Source organism: Diabrotica virgifera, chromosome 9 (genome assembly GCF_917563875.1).
Source record: "Diabrotica virgifera virgifera chromosome 9, PGI_DIABVI_V3a".
NCBI lineage: Eukaryota > Metazoa > Arthropoda > Insecta > Coleoptera > Chrysomelidae > Diabrotica > Diabrotica virgifera.
In genome coordinates this window covers 214,808,548-214,821,147 of record NC_065451.1, presented here as the reverse complement: position 1 = coordinate 214,821,147, position 12,600 = coordinate 214,808,548, and positions in this window count along the sequence as shown.

Sequence of the window (12,600 nt, the reverse complement as noted above, 5' to 3'; positions counted from 1 at the left end):
GGCCTTATTAAGCTATCTTTATTAGAATCTTTGGAAATTAATAAATTAACAAATACAGATATAATTCTGAATGACCAACTCGACACAAACAGCTCCCCACTCCTCAACCTCTTCAGTTTAAGACTTTAAAAAGGCAAACCCATAGTAAACTAAATCACTTGAGAAAGGCACTCGGCCGAAACAGCTGTAGTCGCATAGTTATAATAAATTTTGTGGAAGTATAGAAATCAAACGTTTTTAGTGTTTTATTGTTAGGTATTTATTTTATTTAACATCAACTGCGGAACGAACATCATATTATGCAGTTGACGAATAAGTAAAATCTACGAATTAGGGATATGCTCGTAAACTACGGCAACATTGTAATTGCCTTTATTCACTTAATAAAAATCAAGTATATCTTGAAACTACTTAAGTAAATAATTCTGTAATTATAATCCAAAAATTCCTGTTAGGAGTCCCAATGATTCCTAACAAGGCAAAAATTCCAATTTTATCAAAAGTAAAAAATTTAAAATTCAACTCTCAGCGTTCATGAACCGTAAACACTTGTTAGCAAATTAAGCTGATTAGATCTTTAGTTGCGGTCGGTTTTCTATTACAAAATGGAGTAGTTCGCATAAGAAAATGTTCTCCGGTGCCTGCAGGCCGCCATTGTGAATGCAATCTGCATCTGCCGCCGCTTCTTCTTTGCACTTGCCAAAGCCAAGACGACCCCTCTGCAATCCGCCGACGGAATCTCTAATAAAGGATTTGGTGGAGTTAGGGTCGTTATTTTTGAGTTACTTCTTTGTAACGACAAAGTGGAAATGTAGAGGGAGGTCAATCGGAAGAGATTTGGAGAAAATGAAGAATTTTAGGTGAAAAATTTATTCTCAAATGAACTACTAATATTTAATAAAAAAAGAATGTGTGTACTTTGTACGCACGTAAGAAGTTATACTTCTATTATATGATTTCAACGAAATCAATATACTTTTAAACAGTTTCTCTACTACTTTCCAAAAATTTTTATTAAAACAATACCAAAAATTAAAAAAATAAAAGAATAAAACACACAAACACATTGAAAAATTACACAAATGATTTCTGAACAATAATTGCTGCCAAAATTTTTAATTAAATACGTATTTTCTGAAAAAAATTATATAATAATATACTTACAATCACAAAATCTATAAAAAAATAAAAAATAACAACTTGCTTGGGGTTTGAACCCACTTCACGTCTATCGCGCCGTACGAATGTCGAAGCGATTTCCCACTGCACCACCTTCACGTATACGTCATGTGGGAATATACACAAACTAAACGTTTACACCATAAACTTTTTGACATTTTGTTTATTTATATGAATTTAATCAAATTATTAGTTTGATTTTTGTCGAATTAAAATACAACAAAATATAGAGTAAGAAAACGATATATTAGATGAAGATTTGTAGAAAGTTTGTTCGTAATCAGATTATGTAAAGTAAAGCATTGCCTACTAATAGGTAACTACATTATTTTTTTACATTTTCCAAATAGATAAGTATGAAGATAATTTTTTATTGGAATACAACTGAAACATTTAGAATTACGTACCTGCGGCTTTTCAAAACTATTTAAAAAGTCACTATAATTATAAATTTGATTTTATTTCTGTCCTCACAGCAATAAAAACTAATATATACAATATTTTTGTTTACCGATAACCTCCATATTGAACAGTTATTGACAGATCATTTCAACACCCAATCAGAGCCCGTATAACGACTAATACCATACGGTCGGTGTGCGCATGCGCGCAGACTAATAAAATTTCACCCTCAATTAAATCGCGCCTAAAGAAGTATAACTTCAAAAATAGACTAATATTTTGACTTTGGTGTGTTTTAAGTGTGTTTAAAAATTCGACGTTTCGGCACCCGTTTTGAAGCCATTATCAAGAGGGATACGGTTTCATTCGAGTTCGGTGTCTCAAACTGGCTATTCTCTCACTCGTGTCTAGAGATTTAACCCATATGCAAAAAAAATCGGGAAAATTGGGAAAAAACAGGTTTTTTCAAAAACAACATGATTTTTGTCAGTTTCTTCTAAAAGTGGATCTGGTCTAGCATCGTAAATGAATGTCTTTTTTTCGTTTATAACCAAATTTAAATGAATAGCAACAACTTCTGAATTTTATCCTGTGATAATATATTTCGTTTGCTTGTATGTTTGAGGCTGTGTAAAGACCTGTTTCTTTCTAAAGAGGCGGAAGATGGAGATCTATTTAAAATTCGGGAGGCAATTGGCATAAGTGGCTGCGATGTACACAAACCTTGCCACCATATAACGGGATGAGTATTATTCGCACTATCCCATAAATAATTTAGACCAAAAGAATCCAGTTTTCGTTCTAAATTGGGCCAGATTTGCCACCACCTTCGCTACATCTAGATTTAGTGAATGAGCCATTTCAGAAATGTAAGTCTATAGCTTCCATTAGTTGGTGTTCATTCAATTGTTCTTCTTTAAAGCGAGCACCAAGAAGATTGGCTGCAAAGTGAATCTACTTAGAACAAAATTCGTAGCGTTCTTCAACATATTTTAGCAAGCTTTCCATAAGATAACTAGTCTGGTCAACTTGTTGGAAAAAAATTAATATTGTGTCTTTTATAATTAAAGACAAAAGTCACTTCTGATAATATAGATCTATCCAATTCTACAAATTTATCGATTTTATTACGGGATGCAGAATTTGTTTAGTAAATTGTAACAAATTTCAATTTTTCCTGTTTTTTTTTCGGAAAAGACAGGCTTTTTTCCTGTACCCAATTTTTCCGGAAATTTTAAATCTCTACTCGTGACGCACAGTATCTTGGTCTCTAGGAATACTATAACCGTCAAACGGCACTTATGTCTCAATCTGCCTACTCCTCAGGGTCAAGTGACGATCGGTTTTACCCTGTGTAGCTGATTTTATACTCTCAGGATGCGCGGGAACGGTATGCGCAAAAACGGTTTGAACGTGAAAGGTTGGCGCGGGAGGTCGCTGAAGCAGCGATCGCCATGTTGCCGGCAGTCTATTAGTCTGCCTGTATCTGCATGTAGAAAAACGCCCAGTCAGGACGTTTTTCAATTTCGATGACTTCACGGATAATTCTCGATTTTAAGGAGCGGATAGGAGCGATGGTTTTTGCGTTTTCGAAATCTATTTTCTGACCTGTCTGAATATGATGTTGGGTTAGGGATGAAGTTGTATCGGAATGATTTGCAGATATAGAATGTTCGTAAATACGGTTGTGGATTCATCGATTTGTCTGTCCTATGTATGTTCGTGGCAACTGGAATAAGGTATCTCCTAGACACTATGGTCTTCATTGGCATTTACTCTTTCACGGATCTGACGAGATTGGACAACTTGGAGTGAATAGTGAAGATGGTTTGATATATAGAGGGCTATTAGATCTTCTGATCTTGTCAGAGACACCTTTGATATCAAGTAGAAATATTTTTACTCGATCGGCGGCAAGGTTTCTTTTTTTGGATGAAATGTGGTTTAGATGTTTTTGAATGCTCCTATTGATTTGGGTTTTGTGGTGTCTGTTTTGTAAGAGTGCTTGCGTTATTGAATTGATTTCGGATGGTCTATGATTCTATGATTGTAGTCGCTAAGTTTTATGGAACGAAAATAAGGGTGTTGATAACCTAATTGGGTTGGGCGGGATGATGATGTGACTTTTGCATTGACATAATAACGAATAAAAATAACGACACTTCTGCCATCTGACGGCCATAGGCACAAACTAACTTTATGATGTTATTACACAAAAAAATATAGAACATTTAAAATCTGTTCACTAACACTCGGTCTTCTTCCAAGGTAGCAATATATGCGTACATTATGTACATAATGTCCTTATACAGTATGTGGCAAAATAAACAGTACTGAAATGAATATTGAAATGTTTATGATTATTTATATATCTAGTACACGTGATATACCCTTGCAAACATTATTCACGACCACGCACGTTCCCGATAAAACAGATTTTAAAGATGCCCTCTAGCCAGTAGCGGATCTACGGGGAGCAAAAATGAGGAAATTTCCCCCTCTAACAAGGCCCAAAATTAAAGAAAAAAATTGTTCAAACATAAAAATATATTAGCTAATATGAAACCGAAACCACAGAAAGACAAATTCACCCCAACAAGCACGCTAGTTAGGAATATCAACGGAACTTAATGCCTATAAGTTATTATTTATGTCTTTTATGTAATCTGAGTTTATCTATTTTATGTCTTTTGGTTGGTTTTTCATTGGGAGTTCCCCCAAACGCAAATTTCCCCTTCCAAGGCAAATTTCTAGATCCGCTACTGCCTCTGGCACGAAAACATCTTTAATTCTACTCCGGAATTCCGACATGGCGGATGGTGAATTTGTCTGACTCCTTCAGCATTGCCCATATGCACGCATCTGGTGGCGTTAGTTCTGGTGAGTGGCAAATATCAAAATGAAAGCGCAGTATTCGAAGAGACTCCCTGGCAGTGCGACAGGTTGTCCCGTCCTGCTCAAACTATTGTTGTTGATTTTAAGATTGGACCGTTTTCGTGACCTTTTCCGTATGACCGAAAATACTACTCCGCCATAAAAAAATTTTTTGCCAAACTAAGAACCATTCTGAAGCACCTAACATTATCACGACCTTCACATTCGTTATAACGACATTCTGAAACCACTCAGTACGTTTTGGCGCATGACACATACAAATTGGAGGCATACGAATTTCAGTACTGTTTATTTTGCCGCATACCGTACTTAAGATTTTAACAAACACAAAAAAAGTATTTATTGTCTATCATGGCTGAATGGATCAAGCACTCCAACGAAAATTAATTTCTTCTATTTATATGAAAAAACAAATAAACTGATTGGTTGAAATTCAATAAAATAAACAAATTATAAACTAAAAACCGTAAGGAAAGAGAACTGTGAGACACCCCATAAAATATTGAGTCTTTCTTGAAATCGTAATAACAAAAGATGCCTAAATCCCGAAATAACAAAGAAGTATAGACTTTTTTTTATAAACTCCCTAAAACTTTGATCCGAAAAATACCGACAGTAGCTAAGTTGGACAACTTTAGTCGTTCTAAAACACGATCTGAATCCCCAATGTAACAATCAGATCCACCTCCCTCTTACAGCCATAAATAATTAAATTCTAAAACAGAAAACAAGAAATTTTCAATTGACAGATATATTCAGGTCACCAGCCGTAGCAGCCTTATTGAAATTCCGCTGGATAACCACCCTCGCTGTGAATACAATCAAAGATACATTCTTGGGAATTGGAAAGTGTCCGGTCCAAGATTGGAAAGATGCTATCTGCTATAAGACGAGACTGCGAGAGAAGGTGGAATAGAGGTAGGTGCCGGCCACACAATGTGACTTGTGATCCGATTGTGGTCTGGCCACGGCTCGTTATTTAGGCTAAAGTGACGTAGGGTTATTGCGGCCGAAGCTTCGGGAGATTTTGCTCGTGTACCAATAATTGTCAGAGGGAAAAGCCCTGCACCGATACAATGTCTTTGGCTGGAAGAAGTTTCATTTAAAGATCGTAGAAGAGGAAATTGGAATGTAAGATATTGGAATATAAAAACGAATATTTAGAAAGCGGGTGTGTTTATATTATAAAAATTATTGTTCGTTTCTGTTGTATATAGTGCACAATTAAGGTATGTACACATTTGAGATTATTAATATAAATTCAGTTGTGTGGACTGTATGTTTTAAGTTGCTGGTTCAAGTGGAAATCTAGAGAGGGATTATGATAATACAGACAAAACTATAAGTTCGTAAAAAATCTTACCCAGAGTCCTGTTTGATCACTGTTCACCTGCGTATCTCTCAAATACATATACCGGTTTCACAAGCGGTTTAACTGTTTCGTGCATGAGTTCTAAACGTTGTGTGTAATTTTATTGTTTTTAGCGGATTCGCGATTTATCGATATCGATTTAGCGTCGTATACTAACTGATATAGATGTGTCGCCCACGAAAGCTACCAACAAGAGATTCGTTTTTGCACTGAGATTGAATCCAGAGAGAAAGGTTCGCGTATTTTGCCTTCAAGCGAAGAGGGCAGTTAAAGAACTGCCTCCAGCGGGGGTCTACACAACATAGAGTCTTTACCCTTCAGAGGGTAGCACGAGAAGAGATAGAATCGCGCATTGCAATGTCTAAGCATGATGCCTGCAGTAAACTAAATAGTAGGGTATTAGTAAGGACTGGATTAAGGAATAGTTTAAAATTAAGGATGAAAATACATAATTAAAATCATACAGCGAAAAGTATAAGATAATTTTTTGCATGTGAACAATTTAACACGCGTATGTGGCATTATAATTTTCTTAACTTTTGGTTAACGCAGTACTAAGCCACATTATTTCTTGGGGTTTCGTATCATTAACTAGCATTTGTGTTTACTCTAATTTAAAAAAATGTGTAATAATTCTGTAGATAGCCACTTTTCTCTAGTATATAGATAGTTCTATATGCTGATGACGCGCATCATCAATAATAAAACACTTTTTCCTGATTACGTGAGTGCATGAAATCAACCGAGTAATATAACTCAGCTTTTTTTAAGCTCCCATCAGGAATGTGAATATTACTATTTATTTTTAATTTATCTAGCTATACAAGCTATAAGATAACTAAACACCACAAAATACTAAAATAATAATAAGATGTAGCGTTTATTTCTAATAAATTCCATAAGGTGTTGAATAAAAATAAATAGGTATATAATTATCATATCTACCCATACGGCTTTCAATCCCTCTAAGGCGAAAATCCACTCATCCCAGATACCTACGGTATAAAAAGGATTGAGCTTTGGTGGAACTCTTTCAATGTTATCGAACCTTAGGTGATTGGATACGCGATACGCCGAAGTATCTCCAAAAAATTTTCGACGCATCTGCAGGTCGAGAGCTGCACAGCTTTCTACATGGTCTTATAAAGATGCTCATTCAGAACCAGCTGTTTTATGTTCTCTAAGAGGCTCTTCGGAATGACTCCAGCAGTAGACAGAATAATATCTGGTCTATTATGTGCCACTGTTTGGTCTGTGAGCGGTACCCCGTCAAAATAGCCCCGTCAAAAAAGCTCCGACAAAATAGCCCCGACATAATATCCCGCACACAAAATAGCTCCGACAAAATAGCCTGCAGACAAAATCGCCGCGGAATAATAGCCCGCCGACAAAATAGCCCCGACAAAATAGCCCCGAAAAAAAAGCTCCCTTCAGAATTCATCATGAAATAATTCCTTAAAAATACATTTTTTCGGAAATGGTAATTATCCTCTATTCAGATGTTTATCTTAACCACATTAAATAAAAATTGTATTTTCAGAGAACTCGAGTCCTGTCTTTCCTGCCTCTTGGAAGTTTGAACAATAAAGTTAAGCAAATGTTAATTTATGATATAAACATTTTTTTCTGTTTTCGGGCAACAGTAAAATGCATTTTAAATTAAATAAATTAAATACATTCTTCCTTTTTGTCAAATAATTTAAATTAAAAAAAAGTTTTTGGACACCTTGTATAAATAATTATGTAATTGTTTATAAGAGGCTGTTTTAGCCGGGGCTATTTTAGCCGGGGCTGTTTTGACCGGGGCTATTTTGTGTGCGGGCTATTTTGTCGGGGCTATTTTGTGTGCGGGCTATTTTGTCGAGGCTATTTTGTGTTGAGGCTATTTTGACGGGGCTTTTTTGACGGGGCTGTTTTGACCGGGCTATTTTGACGGGTCACGTCTGTGAGCATAGTGCAGTCCCAGTATTAGGTCCGGATCCCGCGTATGAAAAAAAATTTGGGAAAAAAAAGGGTGTCGAGTCGGATAAACTTTGATATATGGGAACACTGGAACAGGGGCAGTTTTAATTGTGGAACAGGTTAAAAATTTGGAACGGTCGCACCACGAAAACGGAACATTTATTTTGTCCGACAGAACAGACTTAAACTCTCCGAACAGAGATTAAACTCTCATGCAAAAATCAGACTGCTATTTATCACCTGTCATAATTCCTGTCATTTGACATATTCTACATGTTCCACTCATTAAAACGCCCATTTGGTGATAAATAGCAGTCTGATTTTTGCATGAGAGTTTAATCTCTGTTCGAAGAGTTTAAGTCTGTTCTGTCGAACAAAATACATGTGCCGTTTTCGTGGTCTGACCGTTCCAAATGTTTAACTTGTCCCACAATTAAAACTGCCCCTGTTCCAGTGTTCCCATATATCAAAGTTTGTCTGACTAGACACCCTTAAGCTATTAACAAATTTTCAGCTTGCTATTAATCAACTTTTTTTCCATACGCGGGATCCAGACCTATATAGCTTGTAGTTGCCATTGTAAAGCATACTCTTCGGAACGTACTGATAGTATGGGAGATGATTTGTTTAAAGAAGTACCAGTTTGATGGCTATCTCTTGATGAAGGATGTTTCCTACTGAGTCATGCCGTTCCTTATATTCAATTTCTGCAAATGCCAGGCGGTCCCCGGTAAGATATTGAATGGTTTGTTGGGCTTGATATCCATATCGCCATTTGTCATTATGGACCTGAGGGACTTTTACCATATATTTTAGTTAATTTTTGGTAGGTATAACCTGTAATGTCGACATAGTCTTAGTTGACGTCATTGGGATGTCAACCGTGTAGAGGTTTACCCATCCGCCTTTTTTCGTCCTTTTCGTAAGGTGGGTTATGCGTATTTCTGGGTCCCTCAGTTTAACCCGTGTTGTCATCTACTACGGCAAATCGTGCGATGTAGTAGATGTCTCAGCCTGCATCTGGAAACAAGTTCTTAAATTAGCAATCTGTTTATACTGTTAGTATTATTATTATCAAAATAAAAATATATAATTAAAAAAACATTGAAATCCAATCAATGGCACAGAAGAAAAATAGCTTAAATTTACATACAATACATACGTTACAAAATTATATTTATACTTTATATACATAAATTATCATATATCTAGTTAATTGACTTGACATCAAAAGTGGAGGAAAAGGAAAACTTGGAGGAATTAATTCGAACCGAAATTAACAAATCTCTAAAGAGGAAGCCCACAGCGATTTTTGACATAATTAAAATGAACTTAGAGTTAAAGCCCAGAAGCAAGAGAGCCACTTTTCAACGAGGCAAATGAAGGAAACTGCTTACCTGAAATGAAAGCTGTAGACGGTAGAAAGTTAAAATCAAATTATAATTAAGGAGTGAATAATGTTAGCATCTATGAATGGCTCCGAATATTATAAGTTTTAGTTGACAATTGTTTTAATGATCTCGAGAGGTTCCTTAATTGCTAGTTTTTTTTAATTACTTTATGTTCACTTGTCACGTGAATTAATTTCTATTTGATAATGATACACAATACACAGTATGGTGCAAATGTTTGGAATAAATTCGATATTTCCTAAACCGGCAACTTTAAGGAAAAATCCGCAAACAGGTCGATTTTTATTTTTAAATTACGATATTTTGGCATATATTTCATATGAGTGACGTCATCCATATGAACGTAATGACGTAATCGATGATTTTTTAAATGAGACTAGGGGTCGTGTGATAGCTCATTTGAAAGGGTATTCAATTCTGTAATTAATATTATGAATATTAACATAATTGTTTATACACAGTGTCAAAAAAAACATTTTTAAATTAAATTAATTGACAAAAAAAGAAGAATGTATGTAATTTATTTATTTAAAAATACATTTTACCATTGTCAGAAAACAGAAAAAATGTTCATGTGGCAAATAAGCATTGTTTTTCGCTTAAATTCAATGTTCAAACCACCTGCCTCTTGGAAATTTGAACATATAACTTAAGCGAAATGTAATGCTTATTCTGAAAGCAGTAAAATGTATTTTTAAATAAATAAATAACATACATTCTTCTTTTTTTGTCAATTAATTTAACTTAAATTTTTTTTTGTACACTGTGTATAAACAATTCTGTTAATATTTGTATTACTAAATAAAACATTAAATACCCTTCCAAATGAGCTATCACACGACACCTAGTCTCATTTAAAAAAATTATCGATTACGTCAATATGGATGATGTCACTCATATGAAAAATGTGCCATAATATCGTAATTTAAAAATAAAAATCGACCTCTTTCGGGATTTTTCCTTTAAGTCGCCGGTTTTTCAAATATCAAATTTATGCCAGACATTTGCACCACACTCTATATGGATAATACTATATAGAAATTTAGCAAAAAGCTATTTATGCAGATGGTTTTAACGTATAGCAAGAATAATTAGATCATGTGCGTTAAAATCAATCCACTGGTCTCAGAGATAGAGCTCTTTAAATATAGGAAGAAAATGGCTATATTTTACCCTTTCTGAGAGAATGTTTTAGACCAAGGGTCACCTAGAAGGCTAAAAAATAGCTACATACTTCTTCTTAAGATACAATAATCTATTAAAATTTTTTGTGTCCACCTCTGACACCACAAATAATGTATTATTTATAGCCTTAGTGAGACTAATTAGTAATCGAAGAGCAATATGAACATTCCAAAGAGATTCTTAAGAAAATTAATGAAGCTCTGGTTATATTGCCAATGATTTCTGCACTTTTAACATAATTACACCCAGACATTTTTAATTATAGGAGGAGATTGAAATGAGACTTGGTTTAGGCCATAAAACTGTCTATATATTAGAAAGAAAGTAGCCATTGGGCATAAGTATTAGATATTTTTCCAACTAGACTAAACACACGCCAGTAAATGACATGAACGTTCAAAAGATAATGTCGCTTATTACGACACTGACTAAAATGTTTAAGAAAAACCAGTAAAATCAAAAACAGTAAAATCCTGTATAAAAGGTATATTTAAAAGCCCTCAAATTTTTAGGGTTTTTAAATATACCTTTTATACAGGATTTTACTGTTTTTTGTATTACATGGTATACAGCCAACTACAGGAAAACATTTTCCTTGTGGATTTTTAAAATATTTAAGCTTTAGGAAGATTAAAATACTTCTTCTTCTTTAAGTTCCATCTTCTATCGAAGGTTGGAAATCGTCATGGCAATGCGGACCCTGTTGACTGCCGCTCTAAATATCTCTACACTACTGCATTCGAACCATTCCCGTAAGTTCTTAAGCCAGGATGTTCTTCGTCTTCCCACATTTCGCTTTCCTCGGATTTTGCCTTGCATAATAAGTTGTAATAATGAGTATTTTTGCCCTCTCATCACATGTCCCAAGTACTCAAGTTTTCGTCTTTTGATATTTAGTATTATTTCCGGTTGATCACCTATCCTTCTAATTACTTCCACTTAAAATACTACAGTACTAAAAATAAATGAAGAAAATAAGAAATATATGTTAATCTGAAAGAAAAACTAACATAGATATTATAAAAATTTAACAATAAATATCCAAAACAGTTCTCCTTCTCTAGGTGCCGTCTAAGCTTCGAAGGTTGGCAATTATCAGAACGATTTTTACTTTTGAAAGAGCGGCTCTAAATAATTCCTTGTTACTACATCCAAACCATTCCCTAAGGTTTTTCAGCCATGAGTTACGTTTCCTTCCTCTGGATCTTTTTCCTGGATTGTTCCTTGCATAAAGATCTGGAATCTGGAGTATTAGATATTTATCTCCTCCCTTCAGATGTCCCATATATCTCAGTAGACAGTAGAGATATTTAAATATCTAGAAATATCAATAGAGAACTTAAACGACAGAAACGCAATGATAAGTGAAAGAGTTAAAGTGGGCAATAGAGCATATTATTGGACATACCAAAAATTGCCCAAAGGCTGACATATGACTAAAAACACCAATATAAAACTGCAACTAGACCTGTCATAACCTATGCAGCAGAGACAATGTATCTGATTTATAGACCCAAATAGAAGCTAAGAATAATGAAAAAAAAGGTTCTCAGAAGAATTTTTGGGCCAAAATATCCAAGACTGGACGTTTACAGAATTATTTAAAAACGGGATGAATATCCAGATAAGTGGATAAGATATAGTCAAACATACAAAGGCTCAAAACGCCGAATTGGCTCGGGCGTGTACTGAGACGAGAAGAAAATAAATTAATAAAGAGAATATTGAAGTCTAAACTTAAAAATACAAGACCTAAAGAACGACCAAAGAGTAAAAAGTTTTAAAATATTTTCTAAAAAATATTTTTACACTTTTTTAAATGGCGGTACCTATTACCTTTTTAAAAAAGTTATATATACAGCATGAAAGAATTGAAAAAGGAACAACATATTCTTACATTAAAAAAAAAAACAGTGAAAACACAACTTCTGGGAAACCGATTCTTCCGGTTCAAGACCTCGATCTTATTCATCGAAAAAAGAACCTATATACCAAATTTGGTAGAAATCTGACGTCTTGTTCAAAAGTTATCATGCTATTAGTCACATATGTATAGTCGCCATTTTGAATGCCCACCATTTTTGTAAATGGAACAAAAACTGAGATGGCCTTATATCTAAATTTGAACCTTTATATGTGTAGTAGGTATAGGTGTTCCCAATTATATGCTTCTACCATTAAATGTACAATAAT